This window comes from Chamaea fasciata, unplaced genomic scaffold (assembly GCF_029207755.1).
Source record: "Chamaea fasciata isolate MVZ Bird 193981 ecotype frontalis unplaced genomic scaffold, bChaFas1.0.hap1 SCAF_4, whole genome shotgun sequence".
Classification (NCBI taxonomy): domain Eukaryota; kingdom Metazoa; phylum Chordata; class Aves; order Passeriformes; family Sylviidae; genus Chamaea; species Chamaea fasciata.
Window position 1 is genome coordinate 34,971,270 of NW_027094089.1, and position 12,985 is coordinate 34,984,254.

General features: G+C 34.7%; 1 long non-coding RNA gene across 1 annotated transcript; it reads left to right on the forward strand.

Annotated features, from left to right (window-relative positions):
• Window positions 1–1,686: 1,686 nt before the first annotated feature.
• LOC136288871 (uncharacterized) lies at window positions 1,687–8,625 on the forward strand. The gene is made up of 4 exons (XR_010720617.1): window positions 1,687–1,765; window positions 1,975–2,049; window positions 6,304–6,441; window positions 6,785–8,625. It is a non-coding gene; the product is annotated as an uncharacterized lncRNA (long non-coding RNA).
• The last annotated feature ends 4,360 nt before the right edge of the window (window positions 8,626–12,985 follow it).

Sequence of the window (12,985 nt, forward strand, 5' to 3'; positions counted from 1 at the left end):
ACCTCTCTTGGATACCTCCTTGATAGGGTAAATTAAGCCTGGTATGTGAGATTAGATCACATAATCAGAAAATTTCAAGGCTTCCAAGCAAAATAAAAACTGAGTAAGATTAACATTCTTCGTGCCTGTGTATAATAAAAGGCTGAAACAAGATAAACTGAAGGAGCTGACAATGCTGTTGATGCTTTATTGTTTCCATTTGGCTACAAAACAAAAGAGAGAGCAATAGAAAACAAAAGAGACAGCAATATATTGATATACAGGGTGAAGGCCTATATGCTGAGATAGAGTTTTTTTTTTTTTTTAAATAAAAATATAAGTATACATATTTCATATGTCCTGGTTTTAAAGCTTTTTGCAATGTTTGTGATAAAATGTACTGCAGATTTGCATGTTCAAAAACATCCTTGACAGCTAAGGAAATTGTGTAGTTTGACATCTCCTCATCTTAGCTAAGGCAAACAAGGCCAAGTTGACTGAAATTTAAAATCTTTCCTAATCCTGGGGATGTGATGGCAGCTTGTTTGCACTGGCATCCAAAAGCTACAGTATTGTCAGAAATTGTAGCGAAGCTGAGGTAGCTTTGACTGCACTGACCTCAAATGTGATGTGAACAGCTGTGTGGGGAGAAAGATAGGAGGTTGTGTGGGGAGGCTGTCTACACACTCGTTTGATCTTCAGTCAGCATTATGAGTAAGCACAGTATTTAGATGCCTGAGAAGATGATAAATCGTCAGTGATGAAATGAGGTAAGAGCTTCTCTATTTTATACTGTCTGTTTGCTCTAGCTCTAGATGAGGGTCTTACCATGGTGGGCACTGTGCAATGGCAGAACAAATAATGTGCATGTAAACATTAAAGGCTTCTTTATCCAAGCTAGACAAACCATACTGTCTTTGATTGACTCACAGAGAGTTATGGTTCCTCTTGTCATCCAGTTGAAGTGTGTGTTATTGGATAATCACAGTCAAGAAAGAAGTTGTGAAGTCTCACTTGTAGAACATGAATGTATGTTACAGGTAAAAATGGTACTTGAAAACTATGTATTTTGTACCAAAGAGACCGTGTGCATGTGCCTCATCTCTGAGGCGCACTTAGAGGCTTTTTTTCAGAATGTGGTCAGGCAAGCCCAGGCTTCAGCAGAAATAAGAGATTTATCACAGCAGCTAGATAGTGTACTGTTTCAGTCTGGGGATGAATCACTGTTTTTTGTGTTTTATGATAGCTGCTGGAGACCTCGTTTGGAGTATTTATGCTATGTAGAAGCCACATCAGTGTAACCCGACTGGTATGCTGCAGTGGCATTACTCTTTTAAGATGAAGAGCTCTAACGTTTGCTTCTCTTGAGCAAAAACTACTGAGTCTGTCATTCGATCTCTCCATTACGCCCCAGACTCAAGTTTCTCTTTAATGATAGTATTTGCATTCATTTGGCTCTTGTCACAAAGAATGGCATATTTGTATAACATTTCAATTCAAAAACTGAAGATATTTAAAACCAGATTAAGGCTGCATGGTAAAACAGCTGCATGTGACGTATTTTTCCCCCTCCACTTCACAGGTGAGGAAAATTTGACAGGTTGTTGAATATACCTGAGTTAAGAATTCAGGATGCTGCACTCTCCAGTGGGCCCTGTTATGTATAAAGGGAGGGGACGGTCACAGGTGCCATGATTTTGAAGTATACTTTGCCAAGCCCAGCAGGATGGAAAGAGGATAACAAGTGAAATTATAGGGAACGGAGCAAAAATTGTACTGACTGGAGGTACACAGTGTAGTTAGTCTTGGGTGTATTCTTGAGAGACATAATATTAAAACCATGAGTAAAGGAGGGGATTTGGCTTACCAGTCCATAAGTTCCTGTTTCAGACATTGTGGACAATGAACACAATGTAGAGAATAACGGCTCATGGTATGAGAGTTTTGAGAGTTTTCATTAGAATTGAAAATAACGAGAAATTATTATTTTCACAGTCTCCTTCATGGTGATCAGCACTTCCTGAATAAATAAATGCTTGCAGAAATTATTGAAAGAAAGAAAATAAGAAGGTAAGCAATATATACTCTTTACTCTTTTTTTAGTTAGGTTTGGCAATCTGTCTTGGTTTGAGTTCTTCTGAGTGAACAAGCTACAGCATGATATCACTGGAGTAATTTCTGAGAGCTTATCTCTTTCAGCCTACTCTGGTGTCCGTTGCTACTCAGAGTTACCTGGAAAGCCACATTTACTCTACCCTTGTGCAGCTGGAAGCATAAACTGTTTTTCCAAGTCCCTCCATGGGTTCAGTTAGGATGCTAGTCTTTTTCAGTATGCTGGCACTAGCTGTTGAATCTCCTAGATCACTAGAAGTCAACTTTAAGCAGTTGGAGACTTCAAATTGAAAATTTTAAGAAATTAGAGATGCACATATTTGCTCACAACAGGTTGTGCCTGAGTGCATGAAATCCATTGCACACTTCAGTGAACGCACAGCAACAATTCCAGAAGAAGAGTTTGCACGTCAAGGTTTGGTGATAGCCTCATTTAGAAAGGATATTTTTGTTTAAGTTTCCTACAAATCAACATTTCAGTCCTGCAGGGGAACCTGTCCCATAAGAACTCTGAGCCTTGACAGGGCTCTTTTACTGTCTTGCACTTTACAGCTGCAGAGAAACACTAGCTGTTGGAACAGAATTCAGATTACTTTTGTTTGGGGTGTTTCTGTTTTGGGGATTTTTGGGTTTTGTTTTACTTATGGATGTATTTTGTACATCCATTAGTAAAACAAAGTATTTCTGAAACAGAATCATCTATAATAATGTGCTGTCTTTTCATAAAAATAAGTGAGATTTACTTTTCCATTATTTTGACTGTTTTTCAGGTGCATAATAATATGAAATTAGTATTTGTGTTTTCTAATATTTAATTGCTTAAATAATGATTTTAATAATTTGTAATATTTGGACAAAAATTTATTTTTAATATTTTAATTTACTTCTTGTACTCTGGTAATGTTACATGACTAATCTTCAAGTGCCTGCCAAACCCCAAAGTAATGCACAGCTGAAGATTAAACAAAAAACCAAAAAAACCCCCAAAACCAAAAAACAAAACAAACAAAAAAAGTGATAAAAATGGAAGAGAACTGAAGAGAAAAGCATAAATCAGAACTAGAAAGGAGTTGGAATAAACACTTTATTCATGATTGATTCATGTGTTCATTCATATCACATATAGCTTGCACATGAATGGAGATCCAAAATCATTCTGTACCACTTAGTATATAAAAGGCAGCTAAATCTGCTTGTATAAATCTCACTGTTGTTGCACTCTGTCACAAAGCAAGTATTTTGCGTAGTTAGCCTAGAAACTCAGCTACATTTTTCAGGAGCCAGCTAGTTCACTGCCCTCACTGCAATAGGATGACACCAAGTAAAATAGGTGCTCCTGGTTGCTTAGCAGTCTTCATAAATAGGCCTTTTACTTAACTGCCTAAACATGGTTTCAGAAGTCTAATTTTAGGGATGCCTTTTTATTTTAATTATTTTATTTTATTTTATTTTATTTTAATTTAATTTTTTTAAATTTTTTTTTTCATTTTTATTTATTTATTTTTTTAATTCTTAGTATCCTACTAGGTATTACAGGGATCTTGGTCTGAATAGACATTTTCTTCTCTCTCTGACGTACTCTTTTTAAAAAGTTAATTTAAAAAATGCCTGCTGTACTAGAATTCCACTGCAGTGTCCAAAAGAGAAGGAATATGTAGTCCTATTGTTGGATTAAAGCTGAAATATTCAAATCATTAGACAATGGAGTTATGATAAATTTTCTAGCAACAGTTTTCTGGCCCAATTTTTCCATCTTCATGTTTTCCAACCTGCCTATTTCACTAAGAGGTGCAAAATTCTGGTTCCTTATTATGATTTTACGAAGTTGCAGATATATGTAACTATTCCTGTTCAGAGCAAAGCTCTATGTTGTATGTGATGTGGGCCTGTATGCAGTCATGATAAAATTATTTAGGATTAAGACAGATAGCGTTTTGTACACTTCTGTATATAAATTTGCTGAATGTTAACTTGCAAAGTTCTACCAGCAAAAAATATCTAATACTGATTAGTGCAGAAATAATAATAAAAAAATAATATTAGTAAAATTCCTTCTTCAATGTGGAGACTCACACTCAGCAGGGTCAGCAAGAATATGTGTTTTTCCATAGCTGCTCCTGTTGTCTGGTAGACTGGGCACCCACTGGGCCTGCGGGCAAGAGTCTGAACTTAACGGTGCAGTAGTCTGATTTAGTGTGACAAAGTCTTTGTTATCACAAACTGAGATAATCCAAGGCATTCTTATTTTGAATAAATTAAAGAAAGCTTCTTGTACAAGTGAAAAGACAAACACAAAGGATCTTATTTTTTAATTTCTATTATTTTTAAAACTTTTATTTTTCTGTGCTAGAAATCTTTGGAATTGTTTTTTGATATCTCTGAAGTATGATAGCTACTGTCATTGAAACTTCTCTATAAAATTTTAACTAGAAAGGTGGTAGGGGTTTTTATTTCAGATTGTGACTTTGAAACCTCATTGCAACGGGAAAAAATCAACAGATGTCAGATATTATAAATCTGTAGACTGCAAATGTGAACTATTTAGAGCTCTTTAAATCTATAAAATAAAGCACAGGGTCTTGGGGGTAGATGGACTGTTTTGGTCTTTAAAGTTATTATTCCATTGTCATTCTTAACTCTCTGTATTTTTGATATTTTCTATCCAGAGCAGTCAAAGAGTAAAAAGAAATTGACTGACTAAACATTTAATATTATCAATAATAATTTATTCCATCAAAGAGAGTAAACTGTTTGCCATGTAATGTACATTTTTTGTAAAAACTGTCCCATCTTCAACAAATATAACAATGAACATTTTGTCTTTTTTTTGCACTGATGAATCTTTTTTGTAAGATAACACAGTATCCCACTGATGTAAGAATGCAGGATTTTTTTCCTTTTATTAACATTAAAATGTCTCTCTTCTATATCTGCCATAGTGTGATTGAAAACATGACATCATTATTTAAAACAAGTCAGAAGAAATTTCTAAATACCTGTTAGTGGGGGGAGAGAAGGATGTTGAAAATTCACATAAAGGATTTTTGCATACTTAGAACCTAAAATAAGGAGTAATAAACTGTTCCAGATATCCTCCCACTTATAATAATAGGATGTCTTCAGTCAAATTTGCAGAATTTATTTTATTTTGCTAATTGATTGGTATATTCATCTTTCAATGATATATTAGATAGATTTGGATGCTAAATTACTTTTCTCTGATAAACCTTCCAATTAATTCTTCTCACACTATTTTCCTAGTGACATCTGAACTTCTTTCATTATATAAAACACGTCTTGAATAAGACATTGCTGAATAATAAGCAGGGATCCTAACATGTTCAAAATTAGAACCCCTGACAAAGTCAAATGCATTCTCATTTAGACAATGACCTCACCTAATGTAATTTTCAGTGTATCATATTGAGGGGGAGTTTATAGCCTTCCCCTTTTTGCCTATCTATCCTTAAGTTATAAAGTTTAGAGGAAAAAAAAAAAAAAGAAGGAATTTTATATACTACTGGTTGTGTGGTCTCACATACTAAAGGCAATTTAGAATATCTGTGTTTGTTATATTTTTATTTTACCTTGTCTTAAAATTTCCCTCCTTTTTTGTCTTATTAATCAGTCTTCTTAGAAGAATATTTTTTTTTATTTGGGCAAGTAGACACTTAACATACATTAAAATATATGTTAAATGAGGTACAGTATTACATTTGCTTGCAAATTGCATTTTTCATAATACTTCAGCCAGATTCCTTTTGCATAGATAGCATTTCATAAACCAGAGAACACTGATAATAGCTGATTTAACTGACTTGCTAATACAAGGAGCAGAGAGTTTTAAATAGACCTTACATCTTTATAGGATGTTAGAGATGAAGACATTACTTCAAAATGTAGGTAATTATAGCCTCTTTTTTTATCATTGCTATTTTCTGAGGTATTATCATAAGATAGCACTTTAGTATTAAGCAGGACCTTAGAGTGGCAATAAATCAGTCCAACTGAGCATCATTGTCCAAGGCATCTGAACTACTGAAATGTTGTGGATCCTACAGAGAGTGTGAAATCACTTGACCCTTGGCATTAACCTTTACTGAATGAATAGACACTGCTTTCCACATCGTGGAACAAAAGCAGAATAGTATTGATTAAACACCACATTCACTTGATATTAAATACTGGCTGAACTCACTTTTTGCTTTCCAGCTCCAGTGGGAAAAACCCAGAGAGTTGCTGAGTCTCAGGAGAATGCATGTTTGTAATTCGGAGCAATGTTTTTTCCTGCAAAGTTTTCTTTTTTTCCCTCTCTTTGGATCAATAACTGGCAGCCATGATCAGCCATGAGTATGTATTGTCAATTCTGACCTGTGTACTTTATCACTTGGGGTGAAAGGTCACAGTGCTGTGACTAATAATGCAGTCATCCCAGGCATGAATAGTTTCCTGGCTGTAATGCAAGTACTTTTATATATATATATATATATATATATATATATATATGTGTGTGTATGTGTATATATATGTATATATATGTATGGATGTATGTATGTATAAACACTCTGCATTATTATAAATCTTGTTTACCAAACCTCACAGCTATTTGCTTTGAATGTCTGATTAATCTGCTGTGTGGCATCCTATTTACAAAAGCTCTTAGAGATTTACTAAATGGTTTTGCTCTTGGCAGGAATGCAAGTTCCCAGGAACTTGGACGTATCAGAGTGGGAATCTTGGGAATTAACTCTACCAAAGTTGCGGAAGAAAGCTATTGATTCATTGGATAAGTGAAGAAACAGAAGAAATGAAATCAGGAGAAGCATAAACAGAAGAATTCTTTTAGTAAATTCTCCTGTGTTTCATTAGGACAGATTCTGCTCTTGTGTGCATAGCTGTAAGCCCAGAGCAACTCAGAAATATGTTTCTATAGTGCTTAAGTCCTTTCCTAACTCTGTTGATTCAGTGTATACAAGGTTGACAGTGAAGAAAACATGAAATACAGTATAATGGATACAAGGAGCTGCAGCAACATCACTGTCTGTCTAGAAGCAGGTGACCATTCCTGCTTGGAACAGCATTCCAAAAAGTTGCCTGAATTCAATCCCTTTTTGAAACCAAGCAAGGTCTGACTTTAGCTCTGTAATTACATATTTGTAAAGCAGGATTTACAAAACCTCTTTGGGAAAGCTCACCACAAATAAGGGTTTACGGAGCTAGTTTAAGATTCTGACTTTTTCCACTTCAAAAGATTTTGTAGTATTAAAAGCCAGTGGAATTGCATCACTTCTCACAATTGTTTTCATCTTCATGAGTTTGTGTTCTGCCTTGTTCTTCCTGCAGATTCCTAACTGTAAGTTGTGACTGTAACCCATGTAGTTTTTTGTCTGGATATCAGCATTCTTTCTGCAGTGTATACTTTAGATCCATAAGACTCCGTGCATATGAACACAATTTTTTAAAAAATATATTGAAAAACTAAAGAAAATAGTCCATAGTATAATGTAAAAAACTAAATTTTCATCTACAAAATCCCCCCAAAACTGAAAAGATCAAAAAGGAAAATCAGTCTGGCTTTAACCCAAATGAAAATATCAATTTATGTCTCATAAAACAGAGATATTGAAATGTAGCAATAATAATACTAGTAGGAATAATAATAACAGTAACAAGAGCAAGAAAATTTGTTATAGAAATTTATGAGAAGCTTTAGGAGCAGAAAGGAAAGAAATTTTCTGGAGAAGAGTACCCATCAATTCTAACCCAGCAGTGCGCTACTTAGGAGTTCACGGAGATCCTGTATAACGTAGATTTATTGTGCGACTGTGCAATTGTGCAACTGTTTTTTTCCCACCAGCAGGAAGGACTTCAGCTCATCTGTGGAATTGCAGCACAAACTTTTAATTTTGTTTTGGGTCTCTGTTACTGTTTTTCTTGCAGGTTTCTTTCCTTGTTGGCCCAAATAACATTTGAAAACAAAAAAACCTGAGTCCAACTTATTCCTTTTTCTAAGACCATTTTATCCTCAGGCAAGTGGTGAAAAATAATGTCAAAAAAACACCCAAAGCTATTTAGTGGCTTTCAGCTAATTTAACCTAACTCTGAACCTTGACGTGGTGTCTCTCCAGACTATACAATGCTCTTCTTTATGTACCCAAAGGGAGTTTCACAGCGTGGACATTGTTTTTATACCTTTCTTGACCTTTCTGTTTATTAAACTTGTGTGGAAAGGCTATTCCTTGTCTGAGGTGATCTCCAGCTATGCAGCAAATATTTTGCATATAACTGTATGGATGAGCTGTCAGACAAACTTTCTAAAATGGCTTTTTTTTTTTTTTCAGTTACAGTATTAACCATACATAAAGAACTAATAAACAGAAGAACTATGTTTATTTAATATATCTCTAGGCACACATAACAAGAGTACACTACCATAATCTAAATTCAGGGGATGTTCTTTTTCATGTAATACAGGACCTCATACCATGTGGCTGATAATGATGAAAAAAGATAAAAGGATAAAGCCTCTTTAATCTGTGCTTCACTGTAAAGATGTTAATGTTTGTACATACATGCATATTTCTACATAGTAACAAGTATTAAAGGCAGTTAAAGTAATCTGGAAGTTTACTACAGTCAGGAGAAATACAGTTAAAGATTGTCTGCATGCCAATCTGAGTTCTACTTTTTATGTCCAAATTAATATAAATCTACAAATACAGAAGTAAAAGAATTAATTAATTCACCAGATGCAAAAAATAACCTTTTAAAAGTACTGACTCAGTCTTTTTTCCTGGAAAATAAAACTCTCTTTGCTTTTCAGACACTATATTTGTCAGTGGGAGGGGTGCTGATTGTGGTATGTCCTGAGATGTTAAACTGATAATCAGGAATGCTGTCTACTCACAATGAAAATTAATATTAAATTTTGAGGCTATTAGCCAACCCCAATGCAAATAGCGGGAATAGCTTTCTTAGAAAACCATCCATATAGGCATTTACCTTTTCTAATGCTATGTGCTGTAAATGAATCTGTTCATTACTAGTAGTCTGACACTACTGTTGTGATCCAGGTGTCCTTAGGCAGGCACAGAAAGAACAACACTTCTACAAATGTCCACCTTATTAGGTCAGGTGTGCTGCAAATGTGAAATATGTTACACATATAAACAACTTCAGTAAGATGCATCTCCAGAGGCATAACAATTTTATGTTATATAGTAATCAGTGCAAAATCTTTTACAGTGTGACAGAACACCTCTTATATCTAAAATCTTTAATTCATCAATATTGTCCTCCTCTGATCTTCATATTCAGTTAGTTTACCAGCTTAAACTTTTGTCTCACTATTGCCCATGTAACAGGAAACCCTTGCATTTTATGATATTAATGAAAAAGCATTAATTCATGCTCATGATATTTCATCAAAATTGTTTTGGCGAGTTGTCTCATGATCACTATATGGTGGTACAAAAGTCTTTCGCTATCTCACATACAAGTGTTTGTAGTGTAGGTGAATGTCTTCTTCACATCCAGCTGAATATGATTAATGCAGATCCTTTCTGGGGGTAAATACCACTCCATTTCATGCCAAAGCCACTAGCTACAAGGCCAATTCTATCTTGAACTGATAGGAAATAAGAAGCAGGGCAGATCACTATAGAAAAATCCTGGTCCCACAGATGCCAAGCAGAACTTTTTGTCATAGCTGTCAATCAAGACAGATTTCACTTATTTTGTCAGGAAGAATATCTTTCTTGAACAATGGATTCATAGCATATTCATAGCCAGGTCTAAAGTAGGTTTGAAAAGCATTTAAGTAACTTTCCAGACTTCACCATCACACTCATCCTTTGTATCACTCTTCCCACCCCAAAACCTACTAGAATTGGGTAAATGGTTTTTTCATACTGTTTTATTTTTCCCAGGGATTAGTCTTTGAAATCTCACCTATCTTGAACTTTTATATATTAACCATTTTGATTCATTTTTGAATGGGAGAGGAGTGTGGCAAAAGCTGAAAAATTGCACATTTAAAAATACATTTTAGAAGAATGGACTTCTAAAGCAGTTAATAAATTGACACCAATTCTGATCTTCCATTTATTAACACAGAGAAAATACTGGTCTAATTTTGAATTAAATATTGCTCAGGAGGACTGAGAGCAGGTTCTTTGGACAATAGACAAAATGCATCCTATTATTTATTAGCATCACAGTATAGTTCTCTAATATTTTTGGTAACAAAACCTATATTTTTTGAAAGTAAAAAGAACCAAAAGAACAATGAAAACCCCTTCATGCACTTTTTCAGGCTCTCTTTGTCTACCTACCCAGGAGCAAGGAGTTTTCTTCAAGTTAGTGGAGAATTTCCATTTTTCTGGAAAAAAAAATACTACTGGCTACTACTACCACTACTACTGCTTCTACTGCTACTGCTGCTGCAATTTTACAGAAGCAACATAATTTAAACAATTTTTACATCAGAACAGAAATAAATGCAAATAAATCTGAAATATATAATTGAAAATCTTTACCATGATTGAGGGCCACTGTGACACAAAAAGCGTCACTGAAGAAACATGAAGAGTGCAATGAATTCTGTTTTAGAAGGTTACTTCACAAGCCCTTTTAGAACTTAATTAAATTAATAAAGACCTATAAAGCTTTTAGAGTCTCTGTGACAATTAGGATTGTTCACGGTAATTATTTTACAACCAAGCAAAGCATGCAGAACTTAGGAAAATAGGTTACGTGCTGCAGTAAGATGGCTTTGAGAAAAATTGATAGGGGAAACACTGAATTGAAATAAAGTGGAGTAAGGTGACTCTTGTATTTATATTTTTGATGGATCATCTTTTCCATTTTTCATTAGTAGTTAATCTGGCTGTCTTGTAAAGTTGCTTTTGGCCTATTTGGCCTATTTTCTGTTGTTGAACAGCAGTTCTGACAGAAGGGTTTGTCCCTAATTGTCTTTTGTGCATGACTGTAAATTAACTTCTGTTGTTTGATGCACACTTATGATATATGGCATTGACTTTGGGATAAAATCAATATTCATTGATGTCTAAATCTTTTCTTCCATTGAAACTGGGAAGTTGCAATGTGCAACCTGGAAGAGAAAGGGTTGGAAAAAGTGGGAAGTTGATCTGTGATAGGTCATCTTTACCGGTGAAACAGAAGTGAGGAAAAAGAAAACAAGGTATATTCCAGTAATGTATCAGGTTTGGGGAAATGGTTTCAATGGACAATGTAAACAAATTCTGATAATTTAAAATATTTTTCAGTATTTTTTCTTGCTTCTTTTTTTATTAGACCTTCTCAGTTGACTGAATTTCCTATAAATCCCCTATAACCGAAAAATTACACTATTTTTTCAATTTTCCCAAAAGTTTGAATAAAATGACAGTTTTTGCATGTATGCTTAGTGTTGCCTACACTGCTTGAGAAATGGTCATTCCTAGAAGTGTGGCCTGCTAAAACATCCAAGTAGGATGAAGGCATCTCCTTAAAGTATGCTCTAAGGTTAACTAGTCTCCTAGTTTGAGAGTTTAGGAATTAATATCCTCATACTTGTTCACACACTAGACTGCTGGGGGCCATGTTGGACTATTTGGAGTTGCACTTGACCTTCATGCGCAAAACTTGCTTTACAGACAATCTCACATCTTCATTTTCCTTTGCTGCTTCAGTGAAGGAAAGCATGTATACCACAACAAACAAGGTTATATGGGAAAAGAACATAATGGAGGTATGATTTCCAACTGAAATATGAAGCAAATTTCCCACTGTTTAACTCTGTGTTTAAAATATAGTCTATTCAGTGGGCTAGCTTATTAATTTTATCTGGGAATTATTCAAGGAATGGAGTAGTCAGGTACAGTTGAATGTAAAAAATGATAATTTGTAACTGGCACCCAAAACTCATGAGTGATCCTAATTGGCCTGTTTATGATTTAGTTTAGTGTGTACCATGTATCACATTGATAGTAAAAACAGCTCACTTTCTAGAAAAAAAAAAAAAAGAATAGTACTGTAAATGAAGGGCTTTATTTAGGTCAAGGGAAATGTGATGACTCCCTATATCTTTGGAAAATCTAACGATGAATGCATCTTCATCTGGAAGGAGAAATTTTTTGTCTCTGTGTACAATGATAGGCTCAATACTACAAAAAAATCAGTGTTGTTGATGTTGACAAGAATTAATGCTGAGTGCTCTCACTGGTGTGAGACTTAAACAGAAAACCTTGCTTTTGGTAAGGATTCTTTAGAAAAAGGCTCACTTTCTCGTTCATTCTTAGGTCTGTTACTGATAACTGAAATGGAAACATTTTTCTGAATAAAATTTAAATGGCTGCTGACATTTTGATTGTGACAATCAAAATTCAGTTGCACAACTGAATTTTAGAACAAATCAGGTATTTAAAAGCACTAGCCTTAATTGTGCAGATAAACGATGATAACAGACATGGTTTTCTTTCACTAGCTGGCCTACCTAAAGAAAAAGTTTGTAAAATTAATGTGCCTCTGACATTAGAACAGCCTAAAGTCCCAGAACTCACTCTCTCTTTCTTTGCAGACTCCCTTTTTGCATGGTGTCCTATGTAATGATTTAAAACAGATATTACTTCTTCACAGCTGTAAATCAATTCTGCAGTCTGAAAGCCTACATGCCCTTAAAGTATTAAGGTGAAAAGCACAAGTTTTGATTCTGCTGTGTGTTTATCTCCTCTACAATGTACAATTGCTGGTATCCTATTAGAGCTTTTCCCAGTTCTATAGGCGGTAATTCAATGAGGATGTGAGCTGTGATATGTGTACATATACATACGCACACATAGACGTGTTTACTCCAGCATTCCCTGTGTACACCTTGTGGATGGAAGAAAACTGG